Raw genomic sequence first — 12,538 nt, 5'->3', positions numbered from 1 at the left:
CTTCCTCCTCAAACTTCTGACTCACTTCTCTCCTCCCTTTCAACCTTGTCCCCTACGCAGCAGAGAAAATGGAAGGTACCTGAGGATAAGTCCCTTGACGTCTCTCCCCACCCTGCCGCCTTTCCAATTGTGCAGGTGGCAAATTTGTGAAAACAGAAGGCGGCTACTGTTTGAACCAATATCCTAAGAGGGAGTGCAGAATTTCTCTTAGGGAGAGAACTGCTCTTTACTTTCAGAGAATGTCTTGCCTTTTCAAATGTGAAGGGCAACTGAGGGAAAAACAAAGGTAACTGCCACAGCCTGGTAAAGTCACCCAATGGTAGGACACAACGGGTTGTCGGACACTGGAGCACAGGCTCGGAGCAGAGTGGGCCCAAGTCTCATGGCACAGACTGGCTGGAGAAGAAAGATCAGGGCACTAAAAACTGGGTTGGGACCTGATTTTTAAAGACTTTTAAAGCTCCCAGGAGGGGCTGACCAGCCCAGGTCTTCGCAACACAGCCGGGCCCTGGGGAATTGGACCTGTCTTCCTCGCTCCCTTTCCACGCGGTGGGAGAGAGCCCATGAGGACTCCCCTGAGGCTGGGATAGCTGGGGGACAGGGGTGATGTGCCTCACCTGACTCTGTGACACAGCAGCCTTAGGGTCCTGGTACTGAGGGGGATTAAAAGTCGGGCCTCACACCTGTGAGGGGCAGGACCCTGGAAGGAAGTGTGCCCTCCTCCCTCCCCTCTCCCCAGGCCGCTGCAGAGGTAGGAGGGTGGTCCTGCTTTTCTAGGAAGACAACAGCAAAGAAAGCAGATTTGGCTTGGAGCCAGGTGGGGGTTGCAGCAGGGACTGACGGGCTTGGAGCCAGGTGGGGGCTGCAGCAGGGACTGACGGGCTTGGAGCCAGGTGGGGGCTGCAGCAGGGACTGACGGGCTTGGAGCCAGGTGGGGGCTGCAGCAGGGACTGACAAAGATGAAATGTGATCCAGCATCCCTGCCTGCCCCTGCTTTCCCCAAATCCACCAGAGGAAGGAGACCCTGCAGGTTGGCAGAGACTGCTCTATTGCAGGGGGGCTAGTCACATGGCAGGCACCTGGTGGATGACAGTAGGAGGCTCCCTGTCTGAGGCTCATACCCTCTCTGTGCTTTGCCCTCTTTGCCCTGGGAGCTCAGTCCAGTCATCCCCTCGCCCTGTCTCCACTTGCTCCTCTCTGTAGGCTCCTCCCGGCCAGTGTCTGGCGCTGGCGCTCTTATCTGCTCCAATGACCAAGAACCTTCCTCTCGTGGGCATCTCCCTCCCTATGACCCATCGCCCTCCTCCCATGCCCAGCCACATCCCTGCCACTCACATCCCCGCCACTCCTCCACCTCCACTCCTCCTGGAAAAGCTTCTTCCCAGCGCCCTCCCATCGCCACCGGCCCAGGACGGCTTGATCGGCCTCTCCCGCCGGCCTGGGCCTCTCTGGCTGCCACCTGGCCTTATCATCTTTCTCCAGGATGCCATCCCCTCATGGTCTCCTGGGCAGGTGCCTTTATCCTGGGGTTCCCCAGGGGTCACCTCTCCTCTGTTCTTACTCCAGACACTTTCTTAGGGGACCTCAGTCCCTTTCAGACTGCCAGTTCTCCAAACTCCAGAGCACTCGGCATCTCCAACTCATTGTCCCACAAACACCTGACATTTGACATGTGCAAAGCCGACCTCATTGGTTCCCCTGGAACCTTCTCTGCTCCTGCTCTGTGATAATGCTTTGGTTCTCTGGATTTCGTCCTTGACCTCTTAACATCCTCACTCCTCACATCCAACTCAGTGCCAAATCCTGGTGGCAGAATCTAGACTCTGCCCAGACTGTCTCATTCCATTTGCCATGTCCCTGAACCTGGGGATTATCTCTTGCCTGGATAACAGCCAAAGCCTCCTAACTGGTGCTCTTGCAAGCCCTTTGGCCCCCTTTCAATTTTGCTCTTCACCCAGAATTAAGGTTTCTAAGATGCAAATATCTCCATTTGTCCCTCCCATGCACTAAGCCCTTCAGTGACTTCTCTTGCCCTCGAGATAACTGGGCTGAAGCTCTGACTCATGCGCACACAAGGCCTTCTCATTCTGGCCTCACCTGCTGCCTCCACACCCCCTGCAGGTGTGTTCACTCCCGGGACAGCGACCTCTGCACCCAGCTGCCCACGTGGAGAGGGCGGGGAGCAGGCCACTGTGTCCACATCACAGCTCCGGGCTTGTCACGCTGGCTGCATTCTGGCAGGTGCTCAAGTATTTGGGGAATAAGTGAATGAATTTCTTTCCTAACCAATTTGTGTTTTTTCCTTTTGGATTTTACCTAATAAAAAAATAATATTAGGGAAAGCATGACATGAGAAATTATTGAAGGTGTTTTCTCTTAAGAAAGAAACACAGAACATGGATGCTCCGTATGTTTTACAGAGCACACACACTAACCAGTATTGAAACTGCGATTGCTTTAGTGATATGTCGTCACTGTTTCCTTCCCATGTTGATGTCAAGGTTGTAACCTTGACAGGTTACAGGCCCTCACCTGTAACCTTTCCTCACAGGTTGAGAAACCCAGTGGCCAGTGCACTGAGAGAGAGCACACATCGGCGGGGACAGACTTCTCACTAACCCAGCTCGCACACCCGCCCTTTGTAGCCAGAAAGCCACTTTATTGACTTACAGTGGGAGCCACAGTGCTAGACTCTAGGGCCCTCCAGCCAACACGTGCTCTGCCTTCTTCCCTCCTGGAAAAATAAGCCGCTCTCAGAAGGCCGCTTGAGCCTAGAGCCAGGGAAGGAGAATCAGTTACAGGGTCCCCATGTTGTTTAGTACCAGGCTTGGCCGCCCGGAATGTCCTTCTGCATATCACGGACGTGCCTGCTGCTCGGGCTGGACAGGTGAGCCTTGGGCAGGATCCGCCCTCACTGGAAGATGCTGGAAGGTGCTGCACATTTAATCAGTTCACAGCCTGTGTGGTCGTAGGCGCATGTGTTTAGAGTAAACTTTACCAGAGATGGGAAGAGGCAGGAAGTGGAGTGGAGGAGGGTTAACATACCACAGCTGTCCACACCGAGTGCCAAGCAGGACTCGTGAGACGGCGCTGCAGTATTAATCTCTTCACCCTCAAGGCTGCGGACAACCCTGGGACGTGGAGCTGTCGGGCTGGCCACCTCCAACAGCACCTTGTCCCTGCCTATTGTGGGTTAAATTGTGTCCCCCCCAAAGATACGTTCAAGTCTGAATCCCCAAAACCGGGGAATGTGACCTTATGTGGACGTAGGGTCTTTGCAGATGTAATCCGTTAAGATGAGGTCACCCTGGGCTAGGGTAGGCCCTAATCCCGGGACTCGTGTCTCTGTAAGAAAAGGGAAATTTGGACACACAGAGAGAAGGCTGTGTGAAGACGCAGAGGGAGACACAGCCGGGGAGAACACCATGTGACACCGAGGACTGCCAGCACCAGAAGCTGGCGGGGTGGGGGTGGGGCGGAATGTCCCTCAGGGCCCCAGAAGGAACCAACTCTGCCGACGCCTTGAGTTTGGACTTCTGGCCTCCCGGACTGTGAGAGGACACATTCTCTGGTTTTCAGCCACTCATTTCGTGGCACTTTGTGGCTGCAGCCCTAGGAAAGAGCAGTGGCACACAAACAGTCTTACTTACCCTGCGGGCAAGCCTAGGGAAACGCTGGCTCACATCAGAGAAACCCAAACTTGTCTCGGCTCTCCAAAGCTTATAGCCTCCCGCCCTGGGTATGTCCCTGGTTGCTTCTCTCCATGTGGCAGCCTGAGTCACACCGTCTCGCCGACTCTCCTGTCCTCTCCACCTCACTTCCTCTCTTTTCCTCTTGTCTTCGGAGGGTCCAAAACCAGTCCATGTGTCTATGTCCCGTACGAAGCAGCTTCGCCGAGCTCCTGGCTTTGGCCCTGCACTCGGACTCGCTGAGGAGCAAAGCCTTGCTTGTGAGGACATTCACGGGATTTACACAGGTAACCGTGCATTGACTTGCCCGTTAGCAGCTATGCTATTAAAAAAGTGCAAGTTATTGAATGAAGTTACTGCATATACGTTATAGAGGAAGAGTGGATGTTACACCCATTTATACATGGGAAGACCGGGGCTCAGAAAGTTTAAGCAACTTGCCCAAGATGGAGCTGAGATTTGAACCTAAGGCTATAGGACTTCAAAGCTTTTCCTTCTAACTACATTATTAGACTTCAAAAGATGTAGTCTTGTAAATATTTGGAGGGGCTTGCCAAATTTCTCCTTTTCATCCTATAATTTTTAGTATTTTATAGAAATTGGTGGTTGTAAGTGAATATGGAACACCTAAAGAAATTCAGAATGATGATCCATACTTGAGAGATTTTTAATCATTCATTTTCTCATTTCATAGTAAAAATAATAATAATTATTTGGTCCAAAACCTGGAGGCCTATGATACTTTGTATAGCAACTCTAGAGAATTTATAGACAGTTCCCTGAATAATCAGCTTACTGTATATATCTTAAGGGTTTTGCTAAAGGCCTCTCTCTTTTTTCCTTCCTGAAATATAAGCACAGGCATATTCACAAATTTTCTTTTAAACCTTTACAATAATAACTTACTTTCCGATGCAAATTTTGTGTTGCATGAGACTGAGGCATCCCTTGAAATCCTTAGCTGAAGAAAATAATAAATCATTCATTTTTTAAAAGTCTTTTCAGCCAAATGGCATAACCATTTGGCCTTGGCTTAAACTCATGGAATTTTTTAGTTTGACTTATTAAACTAAGTGAAACCTGGGTGAGGAAAATTCCTGTTTTACTCAAGCAGCAAACCATAAAAGCTCATGTTATTAAAACGCCCTCAGTCTCCTGTCTCCAGAGCTAGTGACAGTGAGTCTTCTGTGTGTCCCTTGCTGTTGTAGACTTCACCCACAGACCCTCCCTGACACACTCACTGACCCCAGGACCCCCGAGCCGGGTGGCGTGAGCTCCTTTGCACTCGTGTCCTGCCTGGTGGGATAAATCAACGGTCTGGAGGCCTTGGACAGAGTCCAGGTACCATCAGCCAAGCAAGACTCTGCATAAACATGTAGAAAACATGCAGCCCTGGGCAGGATCGGCTCTATAATTTGCAGACCTGGTGCAAGATGAGAATGCAGGGCCTCTTATTGAAAAATTATGAAGCATTTCAAGACAGTGACGGCAGAGTGTTAAACCAAGTGCAGGGCCCAGCCAGCTGCGTGATGGCTTAGGTCTCGTGCCAGCAAAGCCAGCCCTGCCCTGGGGACTGCTTGTTTTGCTTTCAGACCCCTGGCGCTCTCCTTCTGCTACCTGTTGCGGGGCCCTCCTTCTCTCCTACATTCATAATCAATCTCCAAGCTCTGCTGAGTCTATAGCCTAGATCCCTGGAGAACACATTCATCGCTCCCCACTCTGCTGTCTCTCCCCACCAAAAAAAAAAAAAAAAAAAAAAAAACCTGGACATGGACCTCTAGACTGGCCCTTTCTGTCCCGCTTCCTTCCCTGCATCCTCAGCGCCTGCTTCACTCTCTCTGGGTCTCGGCGTGTCTGCCTGGCCTTGTCCCACGCTGCCCCTGGGAGAGGACGCTGCCTCTGAGCCTCTCCCAGCCTGGCCCCCTCAGCCTGCGTCATCCTTTCGGTCCTCCCCTGTCAACTCACATGCAGGCTTCAGGTCCTGGCTTAAGCGCAACGTCCTCAGGAAGCTTTCGCCGCCTCCCAGCCTGGGATAACCCCCCGGCTGCCCACTCCCCTTTCTGTTGCTCAGTGTATTTCCTGTGCATGAGGCAGGGGCTGGCTCTGCCCCCTTCCCAGGGGCCTGCGCAGGAGGAGAGCTCTGCTCGTATTAGCGGACTGGTGGATGGATTGAGCCAAGGCTCTGTTGTGACTTCAGTACCATGAAGAGAGAGAATTGCTGTCATTTAGCAATGAGGGAAATGTCATGCTTGCTGTTGCTGCTGCTACGTGAAAGGCCCGCAGAACATTCTGGGCGGCTGGTGGTTCTGTGGAATTTCAGTGTGACTCATCCGAATGAGTACTGCTCACTGGACATGTCCGCTGCTTATATTGTACTGTTGATATTGTGTGTTGTAAAAAGGTACCTTTTGGGATTAGATGTGAATTTAAAAAATTCTTTCTTCTCTGTGTTCCTAGTCTGTGACAATATACATATATTACTTTGAGAATCATGACGAACAAACCCTCCCCAGCAAATTTTACTTTGAAAAAAGTACCAGGCAAGAGCAGTTTGCTGTTAGGTTCATTTTCTTTGCAAATATATTTCCTCTGGCTGGAAAGGGGAAACGTCCGTCCTCCCCTGCTCCACCAGCCATACAAGAAAGGGTGTGAAGAGGAAGTTAAGTATGGGGTAAATGGTGCTGCCAATTCATCTTCTTTTATAAAATGTATATAAAAGCAAGAGGCAAACACAGCCCACAAGCTAAACCATGAGCGCTGCTGGGCCCCAGGGTCGGCATCTGCTGCTGGTGTCCTGAGCTACGAGAGGAGCGAGGGCTTGTGGCCTTCAGCTCCAAGGCCATGGCTGTGCAAGGCAGTGGTTTCCAACCGCCCTGGGTCATCTGTCCTCAATCACTTTTTTCCTTCTGTTATGTCTTCTGCTATACAGGTGAGGAAAGAAAAGACACAAAATTTAAGAGAAGTCTATGCAGTAGATGAGTCCCAATTTGTCTGGGACTCAGGAATTACCTGGGCCTGGGACTTTCAGTGTTAAAACTGGGATGGTCCTGGACAAACCAGGCTGAGCTGGTCACTCCCCTGCTCCACCATGCGCAGCCTTCCTAGGGCAGTTTGGAACATCAACTCTGGCCTGGAATTGGAAACCCAAACCATAGGTTTATCTTTAGCACATCGCTCTTTAAAAAATTTTCTAGAATGAAGCCTCTTTAACTTTGGTTTTAAAATGATTTGTGATTGGCCGGGTGCAGTGGCTCACACCTGTAACCCTAGCACTCTGGGAGGCCGAGGCGGGAGGATCACTCGAGGTCAGGGGTTTGAGACCAGCCAGAGCAAGAGCGAGACCCCCGTCTCTACTAAAAATAGAAAGAAATTACATGGACAACTAAAAATATATACAGAAAAAATTAGCCGGCCATGGTGGCGCATGCCTGTAGTCCCAGCTACTCAGGAGGCTGAGGCAGGAGGATTGCTTGAGCCCAGGAGTTTGAGGTTGCTGTGAGCTAGGCTGACACCATGGCACTCTAGCCTGGGCAACAGAGCGAGACTCTGTCTCAAAAAAAAAAAAAAAAAAAATGATTTATGATTAAAGAGAAAACAGGATTCTAGTATGAACTGACATTTTTAGCACATGTGAATTGTCACAATTGTTCCCTTTAACTTGCATCGAATGCAAATTTCAGTTCCTAAAACACCCAAATAAGGTAATAAATATTAAGGGAAGGAGGTTTGATTTGTATGTTTTTCTAAAGTGATGACCTAGTAGGAAAATCGCTGATTGAGGGAAAATGCAGGGTTCATGCTCACGCAGAGACAAGCTGCATGGCTGTCAGACGGTTGTCGTGAAAATAATTAGTGTTGGGTACCACTTTGCACACACGACCTCCGATGTTTCTAAGTATCCCAAGAAATAGGTGCCGACATCATCTTGGTTTTACAGATGAGAGAACTCAGAGCAGTTAAGGAGGAGGACAGGATCCAGATACAACTGTCTCCAAAGTTGATGACATTCCCACTATGGCTTTGCTGTCTCTCTTTTTCTTCAAACAGGGGAAGAAAGCATCTACTTTCTACTTTTCTATAGCTCTCGTGCTAGATTACCCGCTCAGAGCAGGGGAGTTAAAGTGCGGCGAGCTGGATATTTCCAGCTGAGTAAGAAAGATGACACGGTCAGAGGCCACTTCGTATTGAAGGAAGGCTTTCTAAGTATACCCTTATTTAGGGAAATGGTCTTTATAGATGACGAAGAACTTTCACATTCAATAGGAACAGGAGGAATAGCAGTGGGAGTAGTAATAATAATAGTAACAATAAAAGTACCTTTTGTTTAGTACGTGTCACATGCCAGGTGCATTTACCTATATTATTTCTAATTTTCCAAACAGCCCAATGAGCAAACGGAGGCTCTGAGAGGTGGCTGAGCGTGGCTTTGTCCCAAGGCTAGCCCCAAAGTTCAAGCTTTTTGTACTTTATCAAATTATCATTTTTAAATTAGTTTCTCCCATTTTATAGTCAAGGAAACAAAAATTCATTGAGGCTAAAGGATTTGCTGATTTCACATGCTTAAAATTAGCAGGGCCAGGTCTTACACCCAAGTCACCAGAGGCCTCCTCGTAGAGAACTGGGAGGACCGCCGGTGAGAAGCTGCCAGACTTGGGGTCCAGCCGTCCTGGAGTGCAAAGCCCCAGGGAAGGATGCGATTTAAGATCTGAACTTATACTTGTTCATATCAGGACAGAATCGCCCAGAGTTAAACAAGGAAGGAAAATGTAAGTACTCAGAAGTGTCACACGGAACCAGGACTGACCCTACCGCTGGGCTTCTGAAAGGGCCGGCCTGAAGTCCAAGAAGCCATCAGGGCTTTGCCTCTCACAGACCAACTTCCGGGCCCTTCGGTGCAAGAGCTGGGGCGTGTTGGCCACCACTTTGCCCATGGTCTGGGCAGCACTCATATTTTCACAGGGTACCAGCCATGGAAACTATTTCTTTGTTCAATTTCATCCTCCAAGGGAAGGGCCAGTGAGTGGCCAAGCCTGGGTAGGGTGGCACCCTGGTCCACACCGCTGTAGACTGGAGGCAGGGGTCATACAGAAAACAAGGCTAGTCCACCCCCTTGGAACTGGGAATCATTGTGAGTTGACAGATGACTTGGTAGGTGTCTGTTTTGTGTCCAGGTGTCAGAATTCAAAAGTTAGAATGAAGCACTACAAAAACACCCAGATCAAAACCACAATACAGTTAAACAGTGTCTGAATTAGAGGCAAGATACTTAACCAATTATTTATTCTATTAAAGTATTCTGGAAAATAGGTATGTGCTGTTAATATAAATACTGTCTTGATCATGGCAATTAGCTGTTTTAAAAACGTTTCTAAAAGATTTTTTGTAAGGATAGTTTAGATGTGCTCCCAATCACCTGTGCTCATGGGCCCAAGACCTTTTATTGGGTTTTTGGTGCAAAGGAGTCTGCAACGACAGGCTTTCCTGGCCAATAGCCTGCTTGTTCCAAAGCTCCCTTGTGAATAAACATCGTAGTCTTTGTGCAAGAGAGTCAGGGTAGAACATCAGCAGATGTGAAATTTTTGGCCCTTCATGGTGGACGCTGCCCAATCTATGCTAGGTCCTTTCTCTCTCGAAAATTACTAAACTACATTCAAATGATAAATAAATTTAAAATGAACACCCGAAGCCCCCACAGTTGCAGCTGTGCCTCCATTCATTTCTGCAATGCGGTGGGAGTGGGATATCCAGCATAAGCGCTTGCCCGTAAAGATTTCAGGTCTAATTCTTTGTGGAGGTGAGTGGGGTCCGAGGTGGGGGTGAGCTGTCTCAGAGGGTAACGTCCATTGTTGAATCGAGAGCAATCTTCTCGTTAACTCTCGGCTTGCTTCCTGTTGCTTTTCAGATAATCTGTATCGCAGGTTTACACTCAGCCTTTGTTGCTATTTCAGGTTGATCTGAATTATTTCCATGCGAACTCTCAGAGCACTGGTATCAGTAATTATACTTTGCAAGAGCTGTTGGGTGCTGCCAGCACATTTTCCTGTGGAGTGTTGCAAGGCAGTAGCTGTAAAGTTTTGACACATGGTTATTTAATTCTCTACAGTCCAGAGAAAGAGTCTCAGTCCCATTTGGCCTCCACAGGGAAGTGCGAGGGCCACTCCCCTCCCGCCACATTCCTGCGCGGTGCCTGCTTCAGATCGGCCCCTCGGGGAGCTCCACGCCTGCCTCGTGACGGCCCCACGATGCCGACGTCCACAAGTGATTCATCGTCAGCACAAAGGGAAAAACAGACTGTGTAGCAAGGTGCCAGATGGCAGCACATCCGGGATTTTTTTTTTTTTCTGCCTTCTACTGGGCAATCCTGACCTTGTTATCACACATTTGAGGTGGAAATGTGACGTAATTAAACTGATTTACAAAAGTCACAAACAGAAACCAGTGTCATTTTTTTTAGCCCCAGTGTGGTTAAGGTTACTTCCTCTGCACATTTACAGCAAAGGCCCTGAACATGATTGAGGGCAGCGGGCCAGCTCTGATAGGCTGGGAGAGGTCTATGTGCACTTTATATTTTCCCCTCAGTTTTACCAAGGAAAAGGCCTCAGTGGACTCAGTTAAATGTGAAACTTGTGTTTTCCTGTACTGTTGGCCAGTCCCAGGAGAAAGCCAATGAGCATGTGCAGCACAATGAGTGGAAATACATTCGAGAGGGCACACGCCTGGGAAATGCCACAGACGACTATTTTAGATTCAGAATATCAGAGTTAAAATTAACTTAATTCAGTGCAGCATCAGACCAGAAATAGTCCTAAACATGCATATACAAAGCAAGCATACATCTCACTATATGTACATGCAGCTCTAAAAGGCAACCTGGACATCCCGACACCTCAATTTTTAGAAAGGGGCCGAGACAAGATTAATGAGCATTGATGTTTGCTTTGCTTTCTTCCTCTGCCGTAGAAACACTGCCTGTGAGGGCCTGGCACACTTCACAGATACAGTATTTGGAGAACAAGAAGCAGAGAGGCTGAGTGGCTTGTGTAACACCCTGGAAACATAATGAGGCTAATTCTAGATCTGCCAGTCATCAATCGGAAGCACTTGGCCGTGTTGCTCAACCTGCAAAGTTTTCCAGGACAAAATTTCACACTACGTCACCTCGGTGTTTTGAGGAATTGCCAATAAGCCAGGTTGTCAAGCCCATGGGAAACATAAGCTGTTAACTGGCACAGGTGGGTTGGGCTGCTGGAATCAGGCAGGTGCATAGAGAAGGGGTGACTCACGGAGAAGGAGGGCTTCCACCTGCGAGGAACAGTCACCTGGTCTTTCTCCATACAGGAAAGGTGAGTCACTAGATCCGTGGCTCCCTGCCTGACCTGCTTCTAGGTCAACCATTGGAACCCCTGGGCCACTTGTATCCCCTCGGTGGCTTGTTTCTCGAATTGGATCGGGCTGTCCCCTTCTTAGCCTTGCCCTGCTTGTTTTGCCCTACTCGGGAGAGGGAGCAGACACTCTCCGGCAGGCACCTGTCTCTGCCTTTAGTTATCTACATCCACGGAGAAGGCCTGGACATCTGTGGGGGAAACTCCTCTCATTCTGGGATGGTGGCGATTTCCTCAGCCCTGCCGCTCTCCACCCCCCCTGCCCTGGGCCACAGGAGCGCAGCACCCACTCGGCGTCAGGGCGGGCAGAGGCGGAGCATGCCGGGCGGCTAGACTTCTCTAAAAATATACTGTTCTTTGTGGAAGATGCTACATAAGCTGGAATTCAAAGCCACCTCTCTGAAAATGCCTCCCTCCCTGCATATCTTGCATGTACATATGAAATATACATGATAATAAACCTCTGTTTTCCTCCTGTAAATCTGCCTTTTGTTACAGGGGTCCCTTCCAACTAAGAACTTGTGAGAGTCGAGGAAAATGTTTTCCTCCCCTACGGTCATTAGCTGGAAAGAGACCAGAAGGTATTTTCGTTTGTTTTATTTTCCACTTGATTTGGGAGATTTGGTGGTGTTCATAGGATTTCTGCCACCCTCCTTTATAGAAGAGACATCCACTTTTCAGAAATGCAGCAAAGCCAATGAAAAGAGGAGACTTCTGGTTATGAATCGAATCTGTCAACTGGTAAGTAGCGTGGGGGTGCTGCCCCCAGAGCTCTTCTAGACCTTCCCTGCCCTTCCCTGCTCGACAGCGCTCTGAGCTTGTGAGAGGTTAACAGATGACTTGGTGGAGCCTGTGAGCTCTCACACCTTCTGACTTTGCTCCCTGGGTGAGCCGCACTCCCAGAAGCCCTGCCCTGGCCCCTTTCCCACTGTGCTGCCTGCCCAGTTTCCCAATGCCAATTTTCACTCTGATGTCCTCAAACCTTTCTAAGCATGCTGGTCTGCTGTGGAAATGGACGTTCTAGGTTTAAAGCTGAATTTAACCTCCCGAATATGCTGTCTCTGGGCTCTCCTTTCCGCTCTGGGATCCTGAGGAACTGGAGCAGCAGAAAGAGCTCACGTATGCAACACCCCTTCCTGCACCTGCTTCTACTGGACCCTGACGATAAGCCGGGAGTAGCTAGTCAGGTATCATCGGCCCCATTTTACCAATGGAGAAGCTGGGGCTCAGAGCAGCTCAGTGGAAAGCTCCTCCTAAGGTCATATAGCTCACGTGCGCCAGAACTTGCTGCTGCTTTTTTTTTTTTTTTTTCTTGAGACAAAGTCTCACTCTGTTGCCCAGGCTAGGTGCCACCATGGTGTCAGCCTAGCTCACAGCAACCTCGAACTCCTGGGCTCAAGCAATCCTCCTGCCTCAGCCTCCTGAGTAGCTGGGACTACAGGCATGCACCACCATGGCCGGCTAATT

The 12,538-nt window shown here is 49.4% G+C and overlaps 1 long non-coding RNA gene across 1 annotated transcript; it reads left to right on the top strand.

Annotated features, from left to right (window-relative positions):
* Nucleotides 1-2,681: 2,681 nt before the first annotated feature.
* Nucleotides 2,682-10,080, top strand: LOC138395682 (uncharacterized). The gene is made up of 3 exons (XR_011235547.1): nt 2,682-2,887; nt 3,847-3,976; nt 9,793-10,080. It is a non-coding gene; the product is annotated as an uncharacterized lncRNA (long non-coding RNA).
* Nucleotides 10,081-12,538: the final 2,458 nt, after the last annotated feature.

The sequence above is a fragment of the Eulemur rufifrons genome, chromosome 15, assembly GCF_041146395.1.
Source record: "Eulemur rufifrons isolate Redbay chromosome 15, OSU_ERuf_1, whole genome shotgun sequence".
Classification (NCBI taxonomy): Eukaryota; Metazoa; Chordata; class Mammalia; order Primates; family Lemuridae; genus Eulemur; species Eulemur rufifrons.
Note: the sequence above shows the minus strand (reverse complement) of the source record. Positions and strands in the feature narration are given on the sequence as shown.